Source organism: Capricornis sumatraensis, chromosome 2 (assembly GCF_032405125.1).
Source record: "Capricornis sumatraensis isolate serow.1 chromosome 2, serow.2, whole genome shotgun sequence".
Classification (NCBI taxonomy): Eukaryota; Metazoa; Chordata; class Mammalia; order Artiodactyla; family Bovidae; genus Capricornis; species Capricornis sumatraensis.
In genome coordinates, this window is record NC_091070.1 from 132,853,517 (window position 1) to 132,866,639 (window position 13,123).

A 13,123-nucleotide genomic window follows, 5' to 3' on the forward strand; every position below is an offset into this window, starting at 1 on the left:
CCTACCAGGCTCCTCCGTCCATGGGATTTGCCAAGCAAGAGTACTGGAGTGGGTTGCCATTGCCTTCTCCAGCATGCCACAATTCCCCATCCTTCGCCATCTCCTGGAGTTTGCTCAAACTCATGTCCACTGAGTCAATGACGCCATCCAATCATCTCATCCTCTGTTGCCCCCTTTTCCTCCTGCCCTCAATCTTTCCCAGCATCAGGGTCTTTTCCAATGAGTTGGCTCTTCACATCAGGTGGCCAAAGTACTGGAGCTTCAGCATCAGTCCTTCCAACGATTATTCAGGGTTGATTTACTAACCTTACTAACATTTAGAGGTTAGTAAAAAATAAAGATGTATCTTTTTTTTTTTCCGTACAAGTGCTGGGGACTCTAGATTATGATTCCCTACCTATTCTAACCAGTTAGCATTTTAGGTTACTCTAGTCAGTGTTCTCAAACATTTTGGCTTCAGATTTCTTTATACTATTCGCTATACTCTTTTTTATATGGGTTCTCAGGAATGGATGCTAGATTTTTTCCTAATCTTTTCCTGCATCTATTGGTATTGTGTTTTCTTCTTCTTCTTCTACCAATATGTTCACACTCACCACTTCCGTTCAACACTACTAGGCTATATATAGTAGGTTCTGTGTGTGTGCTCAGCTGTGTCTGACTCTGCATCCTCGTGGACTGCTGCCTGCCAAGCTCCTCTGTCCGTGGCATTTTTCAAGGCAAGAATACTGGAGCAGGTTACCATGCCCTCCTCCACGGGATCTTCCTGATCCAGGGATCAAACTGCATCTCTTGAGTCTCCGGACTGGCAGGTAGATTCTTTACCACTGTGCTACCTGAGAAGTCCACAGTAGGTTTTAAGCCTAAAAGCCTATGCAAAAGGAAGCAATGAAACTTTTTTCACAGACTGACATGATTCTATATGTAGAATATCCTAAAAGGAATGAGCCAAAAAAAAAAAAAAGGTACCAGACCAAGAAGTGAATTTAGCAAGGCTTCAGGATAAAAGGTTGATACAAAAAAGGCAATTATTATTTCCATATACTAGAAAAGAACTGGAAATGAAATTTTAAAAATACCATTTATAATAGTATCCAATAAGAAATACTTAGATAAGTATAACAAAATGTGTGCAAGACTTCTGTATTAAAACTACAAAATGTGTCTGGTTAAGGGCTTAATGATTATAGAGATATGCCATAAGATATGTCCATATCATTGTTAAGATATCAAGACTCCTCAAATTGATATACAGATTCAGTGTGATCACAATCACAATCTTTGTGTAGAAACTGACAAGACGACTTCATTTATATGAAAATACAAATAAAAATAACCACCATAGTTTTGGGAAAAAAAAGAAAACGTCTTATACTACCTGATTTCAAGACATACTATAAAACTACAATAATAAAGACAGTGTTGTATTAGACTAAGGACAAACACAGATCAGTAGAATCAAATCAAGTCCAGAATTAAAACCATAGATATATGTTCCATTCATTTTTGACAAAAGGGACTATGGTACCCATCCTCTCAAATGCCCCCCAAGGATCCTGGCCTCTTGGTAGTCCTAACTTGTGTTGTTCCATCTCGTATTCATATCCTTGTGTAGTTTCTTCCCATGCTTACTCAAGATTGGTTATGTGACCAACAGAAAATGGCAGACAATATCTGACTTCCAAGATTATCATCTAAAAGGCACTGCTTGGACCATGGTCTCTGGGATCACTCCCTTTGAGGGAAACCACCACCATGTCATGAGGACAATCAACCATTCTAAGAGGCCTCTGACCCATTTGTCAACTATGTGAGCCAGCCACCTTTGAAGCCTGTCTTATAGTCAAGCTTTAATTCAGATAATTGTAGCCTCAAGAGACCATGAGACAGACTCTTCCAGTCAAGCCACTCCCAAATCTCTAATCCTTAGAAAGTGAGGGACAATAAATAATTACTGTTGTTCTAAGACAGTAAGGTTTGGGTTCATCTGTTACACAAGAATAGATCATTAATACAGGGGCTAAAGAAATTCAGTATGTAAAAGTATTTTCAACAAGTCAAGCTGGGGGAAAAAAAAAAAGAACTTCAGCTCTTGGTGCTCAAACTAGCCAAAATCCAGAGACAATACAAGTATACCTCAAGAGGTAAATGGGTAAATGGTGGTATATCCAGTCAATGGAACACTATTAATAAAAAGAAACTTCTGACAGATGCACTAACACAGAGGAATCTGAAAAAATGCTCAGTAAAATCAGCCAAACATGAGACACTGAATGTTGTATGATTCCACTCACATAAAATTCCAAATACGAAACTCAGTTACAGTGCCAGAAAGCCACGTGGGACCAGTGGTGACAGGGCAGGAGGGGTGACTACAAAGGAACCAAAGGGAACTTTTCACCGTGAAGGAAATGAGCTCTACCTTGATCATGATGGTAGTTACATGGGTATAAAGATTTATCGAAACTTACTGAACTGTACATTTAAAATAGGTGCATTTTATTACATGTAAATTATAGCTCAATAGAATTGATTTAGGAAATTCAATGGGAAAGAGGGAGGAAATTTCTCAGACTAACAGTTATATGTGAAAGTCAAAGTATTAGTTGTGTCTGACTCTTTGCAACCCCATGGACTGTAGCCCACCAGGCTCCTCTGTCCATGGAATTCTCCATGCAAGAATACTGGAGTGGGTTGCCATTCTCTTCTCCAGGGGATAATTCCAACCCATGTATTAAACCTGGGTCTCCTGGACTGCAGGCAGATTCTTTACTGTCTGAGTCACCAGGGAAACCCCAAAACAGTTATATATATACATACTGTTAGAAACCGAATATGCCCCCTGAAAATTCTTACGGTGAAGCTCTCCCCACAATATGATGGTATTAAGAGGTGGGACCTTTGGGAGATAATTAGGATTATATGAGGTCATAAGGGCAGAGAGCCCTCATGTATGGGATTATGCCTTTGTAGGAGGCTCAGAGCTTGCTTCTCTCTGCCCTCTGCCATGTGAGGATACAAGACAACCAAATACAAGCCAGGAAGTGGGTCCTCATCAAACACCTAATCTGCTAGGGCGTTGATCTTGGACTTCTCAGCCTCTAGCACAGTGAGAAATAAATCTGTTGTTTAAGCCACCCAGATTATGATAACTTGTTATAGTGGCCGGAACTAAGCAACACAGTAAGGATAAATTAGTAGACTATGCAACAGACATGACAGCAAGAATAGCTGTTGTTCTGAATCAAATATTTTTAAAATATCTCCCAGGTAACAGGTCTGTTAATATATACTAGATACCAGGGACAAAAAAAAAAAAAAAAAAAGTATCTGTTTCCTTCCTCAAGGAGCTCACAGAGGAAAAAAAAAACTGCAATATAGTTGCAAACAAAGTTATTATAGAGACAAGATTAAAGGGTTGGGGAAGGATGGAGGAACAAAGAGCCCAGGATAGTTTTTAAATAGAGGTTACATAGAAGCTAAGTGAAAAGCTGAAGAGGAATGTTATAGGTATGTAGTGAAAGGCATTCTAAGCAGAAGAAACAGCATGAACAAATACTACAAACTATTAAATACAGAAGATTCAGGGAATACTGCATAGCTCAGCATGAGTAAAACACAGGGTTTAAAAATCAGGTATGGAAATTGAAGCCAGGTATGGAGACTGGGTTATGCTTACAAAAGCATTTGCCACGTTAAAGAGTACTTTTTACCTAGTAAGCAATGAGGAGAAAACAATGATTTTTTTTTTAAAGTAATGTATACACAAATATTATATAATTATAATATAGAAAACTGATACAGTATATAAAGGAGATCAAAGGAAAAGAGAGATCAGAGACAGAATCACAGGAAGCTACTGTAATAGCTCAGGTGGGAAATGACACAGGCCTGTATAGCAGCTCTACAGCTGAAGGCGGGCAGTGGTTTTCTGAAGGTAAAACTGACATGCCTCCATAGCTGATTAAGGGTTATTACTGAGGCTTTTATTAAGAGGATTGAAGAACCATCAGGATAATTCTCAGATATCTATCTTGGGCAATTTAGGGGGCTGGTGGCACACCTCCTCCAATTAACATAGGAAATACAAAAGAAGATTTAAAAAGAAAGTTAAATCTTTCTGCCAAAAATTAAGTTTGAGATGCCTACAGGAAAAGTAGGTAAACAACTGATAGACCAAGTCTGGAAGCTCAGTAGAAACCAATAAGGACTTAGGAGTGGGTGTTACAAGAAGATGGTAGTAGTTGAAACCATAGCAGATGAGATCAAACAAGGAGAATTTATTAAATCAGTGAAAACAGAAGAAAGCTAAGAACTGAACTCTGAGAAACCACCACATTTTACTATCTAGATGAACAGGAATCTGAGGAATAAATGAGGTGGGAGATGTTTGTGCTGGATACTAGTAATCCTATTAACTCTTATCTGTACCAAATAATCCTTTCATTTCTATGGGGTGCAAAAAAGCTGACTATTAAACACAAGAGACAGATCCCCATATCCCTAACCCCCTTTTCCAGGCTCCCAGTGATTCTCAGTCTGGGGATTACTGTCATTTTAATAAGAGGTAAATTCATCATCTCTCTTATTCAAAAATGTGTATCTTTTGAGAGGGAATCCTAATATAGCAAGGCTCATTTATGCTTCCCAAATTGCCTCCTTAGGGCAATAGCATTTGGGGAAACACACTCAGACATGGCCAAATTATTTTGGGTATTCTATAACAACAAAATATTTGGCCCCTGTTCCTCAACTTGAAGAGCAAGACAGTCAACTTACAAAGTTATTTTTCACATGTTTTGTAAGCACAGAAAATCATTTTCTTTACACCAAACAAGTACCATGGATTATAAATGTATACACATATGCACACATGCAAATACAATAATAATATAGCTCAGATAAGGAATCACATACAAATACCAATGAGGAATAATGTAGATGAATATTTTCTTTTGAAAGGGGGTTAGTTCTAACTTATGACTGCCAAGTTAGAAAACCACTACGTTCTTCCAAGCAAGTCCCATGCCTTTTTATGGAAATCTCCTGTGCCCTGCACTCCCAACACAGCACCAGAAAATTTCTCACTCTGGTTAAGATTCCCCGACAAATAAGGAGGAGAAGAATAAACATTACACTATGTTTACATTTTAAGTCAATCTTGAATCCCTAACACTATGGCCCAAGTTATAATATAACAACTTTTTCATGCTTCAAACTTCAGTAAAACTTCTTCTAAATTTCACAAAGTAACGTAACGATTTTCCCTGTGATACAAATAGACCTGCTTTTTCTGTTTTTAAATATTTAAACTAATTACAAGATGAAATGATTTCTCCTGTACAACTGAACCTATGAAACAAAATTCATTAAAAGAAATTTAGTTGTGACAAGAAATTCTGGAGAAAAAATGTTTTACATTAAGGAACACTGAAACTTAACAAGCAGTTATACTGTTGGTTATATTTAAATATTTACAGAAGCTGTGAATATTTTAAATCTGACAACTGACCACAAAATACTGGGTATGGGTGGGGATGGTGGTAAGTAATATGGAAATGATGGTAAGACTTAACTTTCTAAAATAAAGAACGTTCCTCATAGTACATCATAATGGAAAGTCAATCGTTTCTGTAACGTGAAGTCATAGTACTATCCCACTGAGAGAGTATCTTCCTTGATACTTTCTCCTCTTGTTTTTCTCAAGACTAGTACTTTGCGGGGAGGATATATATGGGGATAAAATAATCAGACATAATACACTAACAAATGAAGTTTATAAATTAGTCTTTACATTCTAAAACCAGGTAACTCAGCTCAACAGTACTTTCCTACCCCTTACCAAGTGAAAGAAGATAAGCTCCTGGAAACAGAAGAGCCAAGCCAGGGACTCTCAAAAAGAGCAGACAATTAGTCACTGATTTGAGTAAAATCTGACAAAAGGCAATAAATTCAACAAGCAGCAGAACAAAAGCCAAAGGAAACAGAATTAAGAGGATCTATAAAACACTGTAAAATAAATGTAATGTCCTTGAAAAACTGTGAAGCTATTAAATCTACATAAAAGACCCTGGAGAAACTTGCCTGGCGGTCCAGTGGTTCAGAATCCGCCTACCAATGCAGGGCACAAGTGTTTGATCCCAGGTCTGGGATGATCCCATGTGCCTTGAGCAACTAAGCCCAGACAAAACTACTGAATGTGCGCTCCACAGCCCTCAGGCCAACACCACTGAAGCTCACACTCCTACAGCACGTGCTCCGTAACAATGAGAAGCACCCCTGCTTGCCGCAAACAGAGAAAGCCCATGCAAAGCAATGAAGACCCAGTGTAGCCAAAAAGTAAATAAATAAATTGTAAAAAAAAAAAAAAAATTAAAAATTAAATAATGCATTAGTGGTGTTGTATGACTTCTGAAGCTAGAAAGGGTGCCAGAAATTCCTCCTGGATCTCTATTTGAAGTCATGCCTTTGGGCCCAGAGCTAAAAGGGTGCCCTGAAGTGGCCACTTTGGAAAAACCACAGAGATGGACAGAGCTGCCAGAGGAGCCCCAGCTGCGAGACCTATCAATAAAGAAGATAATTCCAGACAGCCACCATCTGACTGCAACGCTCAGAGGAGAGACCTGGGGCCAGATCTTCCTAGATGAGTCATTCCCTAATTCCATACTCAAGAAACTATGGACAGTAACTATGGTTATTGTCTTGAAGTGAAAGCTGCTCCATCATGTCTCTTTGTGATCCCGTGGACTAGAATTCTCTAGGCCTGAATATTGGAGCGGGGAGCCTTTCCCTTCTCCAGGGGATCTTCCCAAGCCAGGAATCAAACCCAGGTGTCCCGCATTGCAGGCAGATTCTTTATTGGCTGAGCCACAGGGAAGGCCATTGCATACTGGAGTGGGCAGTCTGTCCCTTCTCCAGCAGGTCTTCCCGATAAAGGGATCAAACCAGGGTCTCCTACACTGCAGGCGCATTCTTGACCAACTGAGCTATCCGGGAAGCCTGGTTACTGTCTTAAGCCACAACAATGTGAATGGTTTGACTACTAAAAACAGAAGGTAGAAAGGAAAAACAAAAGAACAAAGAACAGATGGACAAACTGAAAATAACGGATAACCTAAATATCCTTAATTACATGAGTACATATTCAATAGGAAAAATGAAAATTAAAATGCAAGACAAAACATACATATAGCAAAAGTTGACAGAACCAAAGGGAAAACTAGTCAAACACAAAATCAGGATTAGATTTTAACAAACTTGGTAACTGAGAGAAAAGGAAGACAAAGTCAGTAAGGATGTATTAAGGATTTGACCAAATAATGAATCAACTTAATTCAGATGACATATATAAAACACCACACCCCACACCCAGCAACTGCAAATTACACATTTTTCTAAATTGCATATGGGTCATTTATTAGAACAGACAATGCTGGGCCATAAGTCAGGTTTAAACAAATTTCAAAGGACTGAAATCATACAGAGTGTACATTCTGACTATAATGCAATTAAATTAGGAACCAATACAAAAATATAATTATATAATCTCAAAATGTTTTTAAGTTAACACAATCCTAAATAATATATGGGTCAAAGAAGAAATGAAGATGGAAAGTAAAGGATCAGAGCTGAATGATAATAAAAATATATATCAGCAAAAATTATAACTAACTTTTTGATTATCACTGTAAAGTAAGTACAAAAATCTGAAAATAAAACTGTGATTATCTCAACCTTTTAGTTTGGGAGAAGATAGAAAGGAAGGTATGGTAAAAGTCTTTCTCTTCTTGGGAAGAGCATAAAGATACTGAACCTCTCTTTTTCCATATACTGAAAAAATATAAATCAAAGCATGAAAAATATAATGTCAACAACAACTAAATCACATATAACTTAAAAATCACTAGAGGAAAAACAAGCACAGAAAGCTTGACCAGTGCCAGAGTCACAAAATGAAAACTGAACAACACAAAAGAAAGGTAAAGAAGAGTATAGGAATAAGACAAAATAGATGAGTAATCCCAATAAAAAGAAATCCTCCTAAATCCTAATTCTGCAAATCACAAACGATAGAAGTTTATTCTATGAAGATTATGATGACAAGCTTAGAAAACAATACACTTATCTTGCATGTAGCAAATCTTCTAACATGCTATATTACTAGCTGGCTTTGTCTTTTCTTGTTTTAAATACTGAATTCAGTATTTAACAACAGAATGCCTGAACTACAGTAAGCGTTTCTTTTGTGGCAATTCACTCTAAAAACATCTCTAGATATGGTTATCTATTCCTTTGAACTCTATACTCACTTAATAGAGTACATTCCATTTCTGGATAATTTTACATTGCTGTTTCTCTGTAGTGGCTACTTGTTGGGCCCCTGCCTCTGATGCTAAACAGAATAAAGAGAACTCCTCTCCCAGGCTACTCCTTCAAATATTTGAGGACAGCTATTTCCCCAACCATAAGCTCTTTTGCAATAAGCAGTCCTATTTCCTTTTTCAAATGATAAGTTTCAAATTCTGTATTCATTCTGTTTCCTCTGCAAAAATTTTAGGTCTTCAGTTCAGTTCAGTCGCTCAGTTGTGTCGGACTCTTTGAGACCCCATGAATCGCAGCACGCCAGGCCTCCCTGTCCATCACCAACTCCCGGAGTTCACTCCTCAGACTCACGTCCATCAAGTTGGTGATGCCATCCAGCCATCTATCTCATCCTCTGTCGTCCCCTTCTTCTCCTGCCCCAATCCCTCCCAGCATCAAGGTCTTTTCCAATGATTCAACTCTTCACATGAGGTGGCCAAACTACTGGAGCTTCAGCTTCAGCATCAGTCCTTCCAATGAACACCCAGGATTGATCTCCTTTAGGATGGACTGGTTGAATCTCCTTGCAGTCCAAGGGACTCTCAAGAGTCTTCTCCAACACCACAGTTTAAAAGCATCAATTCTTCGGCACTCAGCTTTCTTCACAGTCCAACTCTCACATCCATACATGACCACTTGAAAAACCACAGCCTTGACTAGACGGACCTTTGTTGGCAAAGTAATGTCTCTGCTTTTCAATATGCTGTCTAGGTTGGTCATAACTTTCCTTCCAAGGAGTAAGCGTCTTTTAATTTCATGGCTGCAATCACCATCTGCAGTGATTTTGGAGCCCCCCAAAAATAAAGTCTGACACTGTTTCCACTGTTTCCCCATCTATTTCCCACGAAGTGATGGGACCAGATGCCATGTTAGTTTTCTGAATGTTGAGCTTTAAGCCAACTTTTTCACTCTCCTCTTTCACTTTCATCAATAGGCTTTTATAGTTCCTCTTCACTTTCTGCCGTAAGGGTGGTGTCATCTGCATATCTGAGGTTATTGATATTTCTCCCGGTTTTAGGTCTTACACTCTCTTAAAAGTAATATATGCTAATTAGTACTATTAGCAGGCATTATGAAAAGGCTTATAATAAAAAGAGCAGTCACTGTATCTCCTTGAGAGTGTGTGTGTGTGTGTGAGTCATTTAGTCATGTCGAACTCTTTGTGATCCCACAGATTGGAGCCTGCCAGGCTCCTCTGTCCATGTAATTTTCCAGGCAAGAATACTGGAGTGGGTTGGCATTTCCTTCTCCAGGAGATCTTCCTGACCCAGGGATCGAACCTGGGTCTCTCACATTGCAGGCAGACTCTTTACCATCTGAGCCATCAGGAAAGCCCTAAACCTTAACCTACTTCCAACTTCTAGTTCTTTCTCTGAGTGTTCTCCATACTTCTGAATAAGATATTTATACTTCTATCTCTTGATTTTTAGTTTTAGATATTGCTACTATGGTAGGTGAGAATTCTAGCTCTCTTAACACACAGCAAATATACTAAGATTACATTTCCTTTTTCATATAATGTGTGTTCATTCTGGAATTGTCTACCAACATTTTTTACCCAAACTTGCCAGATAATCTATCAATATCATACCCTCTCTCCTCTGCTCCCATCAAAATCCTTCCTGGAGCTTGCTGTAATCTGTACCAGCTGCTCTCTAGGCCTGCAGATGTCTAGCAATCTGGGACTTTATGTGTTGGTGTGCTTCAAAGTGCCTATCTACAGAGGTTACCACTACTAATTCTTTTCTTTTGTCTATGATTTTATTTTCCCCAACACCACAAAGGAATGCAGTCCCAATATTATCATATCTCACAAATTTTCAAGAGAAGCTAGAATTCTAACATTTGGGAAAGGTTCCAGTTTGCTTTAAGCTGGGAATTAAACTCAAATTATCTGTGTGTGTGTTTACACGTATATATATAAATATATATATGTATATATTTTTTAAATTGGAGTATACTTGCCTTACAATGCTGTGTTGGTTTCTGCTGTAGAAAAATGAGAATCAGCTATATGCTAACATATATTCCCTCCCTCCTGAGTCTCCTACCCCTTCTAGAGCACTGAGGTGAGCTCCCTGACCACTGCTATTTCTACTGCTCCTCCAGAAAATAAGGAATTTGTCCCTGTAAGTCAGCATCTTCTTTAAGTACACTATCTAAATCAACCGAACAGTGTGAATATGAACTACAGGGCTGGTGACAATGTTTTTTTAAAGAGAAAGAAAGAAAACACTAAATTATAGATCATTTTCAGTACTGTGCCATCACTTTTTCGAACCGGCATCGAGAACTTAAAAGAAGAAAAACTTTTAAAAGCACAGTGTCTCCACTGCTTCTCAGGTTCTTACATTTCTTTAAGGGCTTCCCAGGTGGTGCTAGTGGTAAAGAATTTGCCTGCCAATACAGGAGACATAAGAGACATGGGTTCAATCCCTGGGTCAGGAAGACCCCCTGGAGCAGGGCATGCCAATCCACTCCAGTATTCTTGCCTGAAGAGTCCATGGACAGAGGGGTCTGGTGGCTACAGCTCACAGGGTCACAAAGAGTCGGACATAACTGAAGCGACTTGGCACAGTACATTTCTTTACTAAATGACACTTCCTTTTTTATATATTAAAAAGGATCACAAGTACTACCATTCTAAAAGAAAAGCATCCATCAATTATCCCCAAACAAGTTTTTACTAAAACTTTCAATAAATTATGACTGAGACAATTATTCCATTCGTTGTACCCTTGATATTCTCCACAAATTCAGGTAAAGGATTAAAATGTTTAATCCAACCATATTACTTTTTCAGGAGCAAAATTTCTGGCAAATTTGACCAGTGGTCTTGAAAGGTTTAATACTAGTATGCAACAAATTCAATAATCTACCATTTGAAGTTATTCCTTAAAAAATGTGTTAGTAAGTATACATGTTTCATTTATAATAAACTTTGCAGCATCTGTAGTTTCATCTCTTTTATTATGGTCTCTTTTCTGATCCATCCTAGTAGATCTGTTAATTCTATTAGTCTTTTTCTAAAAATCAACTTTGGCTCTGTTGACCCTTCACTGTTGGCTTCTTTTATATTTCTTTAATATTTACTTTTCTGTCTATTATTTCCTTCTTTTCTTTATTCTGTCCTTTTTCTAATTTAGATTGAATGCCTGGCTCTTTCATTTTCAGCCTTTCTTCTTTTCCAATGAGTGTCTCAGAGCCTCCATCAGGGATCTGTTTCTTCCACCTAAAGTGTATCTTTTATAATTTCTCTTAATGATATTCTACCGGTGGTAAAATGTTTTAATTTTTCTGAAAACTTTATGTACCTACACTCTTAAAAGATATTTCAGCTTTAATATTTATTCTCAGCACACCAGTTATTCTTTTCTTTTGGTTTCAGTTTCAATTTTTCCTTTTAATAAATTAGTCTAATAGTAGATCTTTTGAAGGTAATCTGTCTTCTTCAGACTATTTTTAAGATTCCTCATTATGTGCAAATTTAACCATGACATGTTTAGGTATTGTTTTTTCCTCTCCTGTTTAGGATACAGTTCTTGAATTTATGCCTTTTTGCAATTTTAGAAATTCTCAATTATAAACTCTTCAAATATTATTTCTACTTGACTTTTCTTCACATCTGTATTCTGCTTTGATAACTGTTAGATCTTCTTATGCTTTTCTTGTATTGGTTAAGGTTAATACGAGACTGGGCTGATACAGTAAGAGATTCTACTATGGCTTAAACAAAATTCAAGGTTTTTTCCTCTCTCACACGACAGTAGAAAGGGATAGTTCAGGACTGGTTTGGCAGCTCAGCTAAGCTCTTGTATCTTGTTGCTCTGTCATCCTTAGAGTATTGCCCTGTGCCACACAGCTAAAAATAATCCCCCACCATGCCCACATTCCAGTCTATGGGAAGGAAGAAGGAAGGAGATGGCATATCTTTCTTCTTGTAGGCATAAACCATAAAGCTAAAACCTATGCACAAATAACTTCCACTTGCATCCAAACTGCTGAACCCGACACACAGTCAAGCCTCACTATCAGCCGCTGCTGCTGCGTCGCTTCAGTCGTGCCCGACCCTGTGCGACCCCAGAGACAGCAGCCCACCAGGCTCCCCCGTCCCTGGGAGTCTCCTACCAGAAAGACATTGAGATGGAAGCTATAGCTGGAGAGCAAAGCTTCCGACTAATAGTGATTACTCAGATGGAAAAAGAAATCAAGGGAATTTAGCAATCTCTGCCCCAATTTTCAAATTCTCTTTTCTTCTCTTACATATAGTCCATCTGAGTCTCTGCATTTTGTTTATTTTTCAGGTCATCTTCCAGCTCACACATTCCCTAATCTATTGTTAAACCTTATCTATTGAATTTAAAATTTGTATTTGTATTTTTCATTTCCAAAAGTTCTTTTATTCATTTTTTTGTCAAGGCCATTGGTAATTCATAGTCATTCTCCTTCTCACAGCATTATGGTGAAATGTTCAGAAGTCTGAACTTAGGATCCATACTGCCTGACTAGAATCCTGCTCTATTTACTAAACTCTGACTAGAACACTGACTACTAAGAATCTGGGAATGACACTATTAAATAGAATATGGGAGACTATCACTCTATCCAAAAATATTCCCTAAAAAAAAAGAGTGAATGCCTATCTTCTTTTAACAACAGAGTAAATCATCATAAAGTACATCAGAGTGGACTGCTTTTTATATGTAGTATAATCTACTTAGATGAATATTCTTCAGCAACTGTTATCATTACAGACAAATAA

The 13,123-nt window shown here is 38.0% G+C and overlaps 1 protein-coding gene across 2 annotated transcripts in view; it reads right to left on the bottom strand.

Annotated features, from left to right (window-relative positions):
• Positions 1-13,123, bottom strand: part of RAP1A (RAP1A, member of RAS oncogene family) — a 79,412-nt gene that overhangs the window by 23,925 nt on the left and 42,364 nt on the right. The window lies entirely within an intron of this gene.